At 37.5% G+C, this 11,104-nt stretch overlaps 1 long non-coding RNA gene across 1 annotated transcript; it reads left to right on the top strand.

Moving 5' to 3' along the window:
* Positions 1-4,261: 4,261 nt before the first annotated feature.
* LOC114143886 (uncharacterized) lies at positions 4,262-4,512 on the top strand. The gene is made up of 2 exons (XR_003595343.1): positions 4,262-4,332; positions 4,454-4,512. It is a non-coding gene; the product is annotated as an uncharacterized LOC114143886 (long non-coding RNA).
* Positions 4,513-11,104: the final 6,592 nt, after the last annotated feature.

The following is an 11,104-nucleotide window of genomic DNA, read 5'->3' as shown; positions in this document are numbered from 1 at the left end:
ACCCTGGCGCCTCTATTGTCACCCCCTCTGTCACGCAGGAATGAAAGCTGTGCAGCTCAACGCTGCGAGGCTCGGCTGGGAAACAGTGCTGCTCTGTGGTGTAAAGAGACTGACAGCAGGCTGCTTGGAGCACAAAGAGGAGCCTGAAGCTGGGAATGAGTGTGAGGAAGTGCAAGCAGTGGAGACAGTAACAGTGATGAGTTAGGAAGGACTGGGAGAGCTTTGGACCCTGTCCATGTGTGTCTGTGTGACTTCTAATTACATTTTTGCAACATCGTGCCATTATTAGATTTCCATAGAAACTCCCTCTATGTTCAGGCATGCTTAAAAAGTCTGAAATTAAATAACATGTATCAGAAAAACAGCAGAATAACGAAATCATTTTTTGAGAAAATGGAAAGGTGAAAACGAATCTACAAGAATTTTATAATGCCATGATTTTTCTCTCTTGTTGTCTTTGTTGTCTAATAATCTCTGGGTTGTTATTATTTTCCAATGTCAGTTTATTGTTGGGTTGCTCTGTGCATAAACAGAGTTATGGAAAAGTAGGGCCGGGCAGACATTATCAGAGTGAATGCTGGGAAATGTTCCCGCATTCACCTTGCAACAAAAGGTGAGCTGTTCACCTGGTAGGAGTGTGTGACTTTGCATCTTTAAGCTCCTGCTGAGGCTCAGAGATGCCGACATATGGCAAAGTCTGACAACGTTTTTTCATCAACTGGATAATCGGGAGTGTCAGAGACGCTATTAGTATCCTCAACACACTCTGCTGTCTAGCACAGCCAAGCTGAGAGACAAAATGTTATATGACTGCTGGCAGCATTATAGACTGGTGGTTTGTTGTGCTGCTATTATCAGCTCTCTATTGAAACAGTGAAATAGTGCCTGAGAGATAAAGACCTATTTGTCTTATCTGTAAATCAGGAACCTTTCTCTTCAGTCAGAGCAGAAACTATCCTTTCATTTACATTTTTTCAAACCTGTAATTCTTCTAGACATTATCATTTTGCTATGTTATTGTTTTGTATGTTTAAATTTCCATTCCATGCTTGTTTTCCTGAGGAACATTTACTGCGTCTCATGAAAATAGAAAATGTGTCAGCTGAAGCGACTGGCTTTACAATATCACATTTAAAATCGGAAAACTACTAAAGTCTCGCTGTCACACTAATTAAAATGAACACTTGTTTTTTTTTGTCAATTTATGTTTGGTTATAATATTTTGAACTGGGCAAACACTGTGAGGGAGTTTACTTGAGCCCCGAAATTTGTTAATCTTTCTGACTTAATCAACAGCAAATTAAATACATGAACAATGTTGACATGATCAGCTTCACCTTCAGTAATTTTGGACAGTGAGATTAATTGCCTCATAATGTCTATGATGATATAAACATGACTTAGTAGCTGAAATGTGAATGAGTAAGACAGACAAAGAGCAGAGATTTTAACTGCAGAACAATGAATATTAAAATCAATATAATCAAAGTAATTTTTGATTATGAACATGTAGATGATTAGTTTCTATATCTGACCATGTCTGTCATGTTCTTCTCCTGAACTCCTGAAACACTGAACAGGAATTTTAAAGTTTAAAATAACATTACAACAGTTAATCTAAGAGTTTTCTCCATCAAGAAGTTAAAGGGCAGCATTATGTATTTTCCAGGCACATAGTTCCATTTTATAGCATAATCAAGTAACTATGTTAACTTTAGTAGTTATAAAAACATTGTATTAATGAAATGTGTCTCAGAAGAAATTTTACTTCCTGATTTAAAGCCTTGAAATCTTTACAAACTCTTAGTCTTTGAATTGGTGACTGAATTTACATACACAGCCTTTATGCTTTAATGTACATGCTCCTGTTATAAATGTGTATAAATAAATAAAAATGTCTCTCAGTTTTCTAAGTGTTTATTATTCAGAATAATAATCAGATTATTATTCACTATAATAATCTGAATAGTGTAGTGTACTGTCAGGAGTTTATTCAGATCCTTTGAGTTTCCTTCCTTGTTTCAAGACTTCTGTTTGCAGTGACGTGCGGTGAGGTTCATAGCTGGTGAGGCACTGACGTCATCAGAATCAGATTTGCAAATAGATGCATAGATTGACAGCAGTTTACAGGTTATGTTTCACTTCTGCATCCTTACATATACAAACTGTAGCTCACAAAACACACATTTCCTTAAAAAACAAAACAAAATAAATGTTATTACTGTCTTACCTGCTTCGATTGAAAGTCCACTTGAGAAAACTTTTTTAGTGTTGTAATGTAGTCATCCATGTCGAAAGTCGGGATAAGCGAGAGGAAAAAAATCACTATCTCTATTATAATCTATCGCTGCACTTGACTTGCTTCCCGAATCGTTTAGCCTAGCTCGCTGTCACTTACTCGGCAGTTGAGGAGTGAACAAGACGAACGTCTGGGATCTTGAGCGCCCCCTGCCATGAGGCAAGAGAACTGCCTGCCCCACCTCAAACCTGTTCTCTGCCGTTTATAATCGCTCATTACACGAAACACGTTACACAAACACAGTTGGTGACAAAAAGCACTGTACATTATATACATAAGCTAAATTATTGGAAATAAGTTCACATATTAAATTTGTTTAAACCATTTTATTGACGCCGTACAGCTACATGCTCTCTCCGCTTAGCAGCCAGCGCAGAGCCAGGGGTTGCGCAATCCAAGGTGAGGCAGAGCTCGCTGCTGCCTCACCGGCATCGTTCCAAGCATTTGAATGGGAAAATAAGAAAATTCAGCGATTTTGAACAAATAAAAATCGAAATTGGTGAAGCTACATGAAAAATAAATATTTTTTAGTACAAACCACCGGATGAATATAACAATTTAAATTACTTTATGATTATATATTTTCTTTCTTTCCATGATGGCTGGTGAGGCACTGCCTCACCTGCCTCCCCTGACCGCACGTCACTGTCTGTTTGTTTTTCCTGGTTAACAAGCTCATTATAATATCTCTGATATTCCCACTGAATTCTCCTCGGCAGCAGATGTCACGCCTCAGCGTTGTCTTTGTTAAGTTTTATTTCTTTGCTGACCAGAATTTTTTTTTAACTGCTGCTCCACCGAGTTTGAATCCTGCTCACTTGGTTTCTCGTCATTCTCAGGAACAACCGCCTTCGCATCCGACTGTGGTTTCAATACCAGTCCAGTAACAATGATGTCATTTATTCTTGTACATTGTTCTAATTCAGCTACTCTGCTCTCAAGGACAGCAAGATTATTATTTTTTTGTCTTTCTCTGCCTTCTGCAGCCACAGGGCCCATAACCTCCTCCAGGTCTGCTGAGAAAAAGTCTGTAAGACACCAAATAATACCAGAATGTGGCCTAAGGCTGTATGGAGCGATGGGAACTCTGTTAAATGATGTTATGTTGGCTGTCTGAGAAAGTAGAAGGATTCAAGGAACAACTGCAACCTAGAGGTAATGAGTGGAAACGTCAACGAAATGATCCGGAATCCATATTCAAGATCCCTGCAGCCCTGCTATGAATGCTGGTACAGTTCAGTGTTTTCTAACTATCATTTAGAAAGTCAATTAGTTCCTTGGAAGCTAACCTAAAACATCTGTCCAATATTCTGTCATGTATTCACTACATTTCTGTTTGTACAGTAGCTGGATTTGAAGTCCAAATGTCTCTTTTTCTAACATTCCAAGAATCTTATTGTTTTGCTAATAATAATAATTCATCTAGGCTAGGCTAGGCTAGGCTAGGCTATTCCTTTCTTCCCAGAGTTTCAATCACTAAAGTATTCAAATAAATGTGCTCTGGAAAACGACTTGCATCTATAGTGTTTAGCTCTGGTTATGAAAAATAAAATAAAAATAAAATGCCTGTGAGCTTCTTTGCTTTGAGGAATGGCAAATCAGCTGTCTGCTGTCAGCCTCTGCATACATAAAAAAAAACCTATATGATAAGTTCAAATATCTAAATGAAGATGAATAGGTTGGTGATAAGGCAATTTTCATTTCACATTTTATTCTTTACTTTATCTGGGTCAAAATTATGCATACACGCTGAAATGTCACTTGTAGCCATAAACAAACTTCTGATATCATTCTAACTGGACATCTGACCTTTCTGAAATGGTAGAGTGGGTTTGTTCTGCTCTTTAATTTGTTGTGAAGTAGGTTCTGAGTTTTGGTTTTTGTGTTGGAGTAGTAAGGCTTTTATTTTGAAGGTCAAGGTGGGTCTGGGACAGGAAGTCAGCCATTTTGTTGAGATTGTTTTGCTCAGTCACACATGAGGAGGTGAATCTATCACAATCCGCCTTTTGTTTATGCCATCGACATCACCGTCTGTAAGTTTTCATTTAGTATTTAAGAGTAGATTTTATTTAATGCCTTATTAGTCAGGAGTGTGTTCTTTGTTGTGACTTTTTTGTGCTCATAATAAATGCAGCTATTTTATTTATGTTACAGTTTACTCCATGTCATACGAGTACTTGGGTCACCAAAATAAAGTGGGAGTCAAGAACCTGCATCCGGACTCAAGTGTTCATTTCATTGGAGTTGAGCTTACTGCTAAATTGTGTTGGCAAACACACAAGGAGAGCAGAATAGGGTTTAAATATGTTGATTTTCTTTTATCTAAGCCAAACTATTCCAAGATTGGAAACCAGATTGGTTGGAATATTCAGGAATAACCGAAATAGAACCATGACTCAAGCTAAAAACGACCAGTGTCATTGTTCAAAGTGAAGCTTGTTTAGCATTTGAAAGAGAGGCTAATGAAAATTCTTTTGTAGCTGGCCGCTACAACTTTCATCTGGACAAAACATTTTATGGCCAGAGAAAACACAACCTGAGTAATTTAGCCACAACAGCAGAGAGAGTGTTTGGATGAATCGAACTGAAGCTTTTCAGACCCAAAGAAGACTTCCAAGTCTCAAGCAGGGTGATGGCTGCATCATGCTGAGAGTCTGTTTTGCTGTCGGTGGTTGTGGTGGTTCAGTGCACAAAGTTAATGGAATATTGAAAATGGAGGAAAGCCTCCAAATTCTTTGCTTTGCCACAGTCAGCCCTGTGCTTCTGAAAATATCAATACACTGTGTAACACTCCAAAAACAATGTTACCGATTATATTTGTGCTTCTAGAAATGATTTGGATTGTTTTTGATACAAAATGATTTCACTGTTTGATGATGCTGGCATTAAATCATTGGAATATATAGTAACTGTATATCATTTTCACAAATATGAACTGTAGTCATTTCTGATGCACTTCTAGAATAACAAAAGAAGTATTTGCTCTTCCTTGACAGCCAATAAATCATTTTTCTTTTAATGTAAAAATGGGTCCCTGGTTTCTTCCTCTGGCTCCCCTCCAGCCTAAAAGCCGACTCAGGTTGCAGATTCCTTTGTGCACCGCAGCCACATTAAACAATGAGGAGGATTTGTCTAATTTGCAGAGTTAATGTACTAATGCTCATAACCTCGGGGTGTGACACATTAAAATGTAGAATGTTCTCTAATCATTAGGTTTGTATTCTGAATATAAAAACAGGATTTTGCACAGTTTTCTCAGTTTACAAAAAATATTATTTGCCACAATGGTGGGAACTATTCACTGGAAATGAGGGCAAATAAATATAGTCTACAATATCCCTGCCTTTTTCTTTTAAAGTCTGTTTATTTCCAGTTCTTCCCCTGAGTGGTGATTACCATCAGCATTCAGGATACAGAGGATGTTTTCTTTTTACAGTAGGTGCTAAAAGTGTTCCCTTTGAGAATTTCAGGGTTCCAAGATACTTCCAAGATTTCATTTTTGTCATGATCACTGTAATCGCTATGCCCTGAGAGTGCCCAGGTGAAATAAGCAATTAAATAGATTTTACACCTGAGACATAAATCAAAATTAGCTGAAGAAGAAATATTCCTCTACCTTCCCCACTCGTCTCCTTCAGACTAGCCAGCAGCAATTAGCAAACACCTGGTAGAACAGAAGTCTGCTAGGCTCATCACACACAGGAATACTCAGCCTCTTGCCTCTGAAAATGTAGTTAAAGGCTTAATGGAGAAACGTGGTTGTGATGACGTGCTGAAGGCAGACAGTCGGAAACAGCAGGCTCTTTTTAAAGAGACAGAGGTCCAATTCAAGGCATTAAATAGCGAACACAAATTTGAGTTGAGTCATGTCTAATGTATATATGTTTATTTTGAAATGTGCTCTTAAATGAAGGCACTGAAGCCATGGCGAGATCATTTCCATAACATTGTAAATGTTAGCTGTTGCTACTTGTTTTCCAAAGCATGTAGAGTCAAACTCAGCAGCTCCTTCCTGCAGACTACACTTCGGCCAACAGGCGAGAAGATGAGATGGTGATGTCGTCCCACAGACCACCACACAGAACCACTGGCCACAATTGTAAAATAGTTTGAGAAATGATAGATGTTTAGAGGGAAAACATGTCAACTATATTTGGGTGGCAATAAATGTGGAAAAACTGGCTTGGAAAATGAACATGTAGAGAACCAGAGAAAAATGTAGCATTCAAGAAAAAAACTATGACTGAAAACGATCAGTTTTTTAAAAAATGCGCTTAACGATAGATTGCAATGCTTAAAAAATGAAATCACAATATACATTTATACATAATAAATCTCTTCTTTTTATAGTTTTCTTTGCATTTAATGGGACACTAATTTAGTTGTCTACCTGCTTTTTGGTGATGGGATTATTCTATTGAGTCATTTATTAATTTGTGTGTTAATCATGCCAGGATTGGTCCTCCGTACACCCATGGAAAGACCCGTAAAATGAAAAACGTGTTAGGGTGGAAACTCCTGGGGTCACGAGTTTTCTGCTTTCTGTTCTCATTAAAATTTCACACCTTGCTATTGACATTTGAAGTACAAATAGAGTCACAGGACTGAGTTACTTTTCTGTTATCTTCCTTGCACAAGCTGTTTAGCTGCGGCAGAATTCATCAACTCAAAAAGAAAATGCTGCACATCATTTTATGAAGTTATCATTAAATGCTTTTCCTTAAATACTCGCATTGTTTTCAGGAGAGAATACTGGCTCTTCTCCATAAATCAGCTGTTTAAGGACCTTTGGCATATACAATGTTACTCAGCGGATTATTTTTCTCCGGCTCTGGCTCCCGGTCAGAATTCCTCACACAAACTCTGCTTTAAACACAAAAACTCGTCTCGGGGGGAAAAGAAGAGGTCAGGTTTCGGTGCTCATTTGTTAATTAGACTAAATCAACTTCCTTCCCCGTTTCCCACCTTCAGGAGGCTGGAGAAGGAGGCAGAGTGAGGAATGCTTCATCGGGGAGTTCCTGAGCAGTTAATCTTGAGGTTTGTCATTAATTTACCCCTGGCCTCATTTACAGTGAGAAAGATGCATTGCTCTTTAGCTGGGAACTAAGGATGTGTTGGACTACAACCCACATTCTCTGCATTCACTTCTTTTCAAGCTCGGTGAGCCGCTTCATCTTGAAATGGTTCCATTTTTCATGTCGTGTGCATGTGAGGAACGCTGCTTATTCCTCTTGATCTCTGTGACGTCAGATATTATTGTCTCTGCATTCTTTATGTCACCGGGTGGATTAAGTTGCTCTGTGGCGGTGATCCTGACTTTGTCTTGGTTTTTTGTGAAACTTTCTAACCCGCCTGCATGAAGACTCTCAGGAGAATGAAGAAGTTTCAGTTCATCTGACTTTCCATCACTGCTAAACAAATCACCAAGCCTGAAACAGCATTTACAGGCAACCAATAAATTTGAACTTTATATGAAAGTGAATGTATTTCATTAACTCCATCACTAAGTGAAACATATTATATAGTGATTTATTTCTGTCAATTATGATGATGATGTACAGTATGTAGATATGACATTTAAAATATTTCATCAAACCAAAAAAAAACATTTCAAGACAGAAATATGTTTATTGCGGTTTTTAGGATGTTATTTTCATAAAGTACTTTTAGTTTAACATAAACAGAGCCTCTTTTTTATATATTTTTAGGAGAGTTCTCAAAAATGACACCCCCAAATTGAATTTCATATATCTCAGTAACTACAGTGTGTAGTTTACTGGTTCAGGTATCAAAATAAAGGTAATATTCCAGAGAATATTCTAGAAGTCTAAAAATCAACATTTGTATTACTGAGTAAGAGAAAATACATATGGCACACACTAAAAAAAAGAATAAAAATAATAAATCCTAATGGAATACGTTATGTAATGTGGCTTTTCCTTAAAAGCATGCAGTGGAAACCCAGGAGCTCTAGCAATCCACAGTAAAGGTTGTGATGACTTACTGTACCAAATTCCATTCCGAAGAAATGAAGCATAGACATTTTAGAAAGATATTGGGTGATAAAATTTCAGGCGAACATTCCAAATGTGCCATTTTTGGACATTTTGGCACCAGGAGTGCAATTACAAATTTCTCTCTCTTTTTTTATTTTTATTTTTTCCCCCTAACTTATATCTTCCTACAAATATTCTTTACAATTAATAACAATGGTTTTTGAAACAATATAACAGTGAAGTGCTACTAAAAAGCACTGTCCTGGGCGCTCTGGTTATAGAAGTATTGAGCATTGAGTCGGAACACCAAACCTACAGGGGAGATTATAGATATATATATATATATATATATATATATATATATATATAATAGCATGTGATTAGAATGATCTTGTTAGCAGAAATGCTGCAGGACCCATTTTTGGGGCTGCTACTGAGCAATATGTCAAGCAGATTCAATGTTGATGGCTTACAAGTTAACTACTTAACTAATCTTTCGAATTATTCAATAATTGATTGTCTATTTTTAATTTTTTACTTTCTCTCCATCCAGAAATTCAGAAGATCAATCGCCTCCCAATTATTCCAGTCGCAGCTGATTGGTTAATTCCAAATATGTTTTTTCCATTTTCTCAGGTATTTCAATATTTTTTAAATATTTTCTAAACTGTTTTTTTGTTGGTGAGTTTTGAATAACAGATGATTAAAAATAGGCTTCCATGTCCAGTTTGATGTCATTGTGCTAATTATTGCTACCTCTTCTTGTGTGTGTGTGTGTGTGTGTGTGTGTGTGTCTGTGTGGGCGTGTGTGTGTGTGTGTATGTCTTCACTGTAATGTTTTCACCTCTAGCTCACCTTGTAGTTTCAGTTTGTCTGACGTTCAGGAAGGCAGACAGTTTCCCTTTCAACAAACTCTGATTAACATCCAGAAGCTGCAGACATAAACTACCTGTGCTCATCTGATATTAGCATCTGGCTGTCAAAATCATTTCTGTTGGTAACATCAGGCAGGAGCACTGAGCACACACTAACTCTCATACATGTAGAAGGGAATCACTTCAGTCTGGAAACTACATAAATACATTTTAACAATGTTACAACCCCCTGTTTTATGACAAACTAAACTGTTAACATGCTTGTGATGTAACGTCTTGTCTTTACTTAATCCTGACTAAGTAAAGACTGTAGATAATTGCTTTAACATTTCTTAGTAAGGATGTGGGTGAAAAAAAATCTCTATAAACCTTTTTTTTTAAGAAAAGGGAATAAAATGTTTAAAAAATTGCATAATGTAACAGTTTACTGCTGGTACTGTTTGCTCTTCCTTCTTCCTGCGGTGGCACGCTTCTGACCAGGGATATCCACAGACTATACTGCAAAATATGTAAAGCAACATCAACTTTTAGAATGTTTGGTTTTTTTCCTACTTTTATTCACTTTTCAGTAATTATTGCATTTTTTGGCATAAATGTTCATCCTTTCTGATCTTAGTTCCCTGAGAGTACTGAGGTTTTTCCAGCAGAGCTGCTGTGGTTCTTGTCAGAAACTTGTCCATTTTGCACTTTCTAACTTTGCTATAGCAACTTAATGAATTTGACTGGCAGCCAATCAGAAAGATGAGTGACAAATAATATTTCAAAAAATACATACCTTATATTTTATAATAATGATTGAAAAACAGAATAGAATTTGGAAAAAAAACATAAAAAGATATGATTGAACAAATTATTTGTCAATATTTTTATCTTTGCTCTTTTTTTTCTCATCTTCTCTCCAACATTGCACCAAGTATGGTGCAGGGAGCAGTACTAGATTATATTCAATTCAAATTCAGAAACACTTTATTAATTCCATAGGAAAATGAAATAATTAGATTAGCTGAAATTAGAAGGGCCGTTTTGGCCGAGGCCAGGTAATTATGACCCAGCTGCTCCAGCGCCGTGTCTGGTTGGTGCAGACCTTGTCAGCACTGATGACGGTTTGGGCTGACAAATTCCCAGAACCCGCCTAGAAGTTTCACTGCATCTGTGACTTGCTGTGTCTGAGGAGGATGTTTCATGGGTGATTGCCTTAGTGACAGCATTAACAGACATCACTTCCTGCCCCATAGGCAATGTAAACTTCTTTTGATGCAAACATTCCCCGCACACATTTAAGGAGATGGGTTTTCTCACACACTGACTTGCTGCGGAAAAGCAGAGTGGCATGATCTTCCCAGGAGAAGCTTGTTTTGGGAGGCGGAGGGAGGGTGGGGGGGGGCAGACAGCAGTGATCTTCCTCTGGCTGTAGGCAGGGAGAAAATAAACTGTCAGAAGGACAAGCTTGCATTTTTGACCCACAAACTGGACAGAGGGCAGATCAGTGAGAGGTTACTGAGTCTTTATTTAAAGGGGCTTTACTGTGCATCTACTAGGCATATAGAGCCATTTTGTAGCACAATCAAGTAACTACGTCACTTTCTGTTGCTAAAAAATGCTATAGGTATCAAACATGACTTAAAAAAATGACTTTATAATTTAATGCCTTGAAATTGGGCCTCTGTCTCTTTAAAAACTCCTCCCTTGCAATTGGCAAACATCTGCTGGAACTGCACATCTGCTGCAATGCTGGTAGAAATGTTGTTAAAGGGTTAACAGAGGAGCCATGTTGTGCTGATTTTCTGAAGGCGGAGTTTCAGAAAAAACAGGAATTTTTAAAGAGACAAAGGCCCAATTTCAAGGTGTTAAATTACTAAGTCAAATTTCCCTTATGTCATATTTGCTGTATGCAGCATTTTTAACTTCAGTTAGCATAAGTACTTGATTCTGCT

Source organism: Xiphophorus couchianus, chromosome 5 (assembly GCF_001444195.1).
Source record: "Xiphophorus couchianus chromosome 5, X_couchianus-1.0, whole genome shotgun sequence".
Classification (NCBI taxonomy): Eukaryota; Metazoa; Chordata; class Actinopteri; order Cyprinodontiformes; family Poeciliidae; genus Xiphophorus; species Xiphophorus couchianus.
This window is presented reverse-complemented; position numbering and strand designations above follow the sequence as displayed.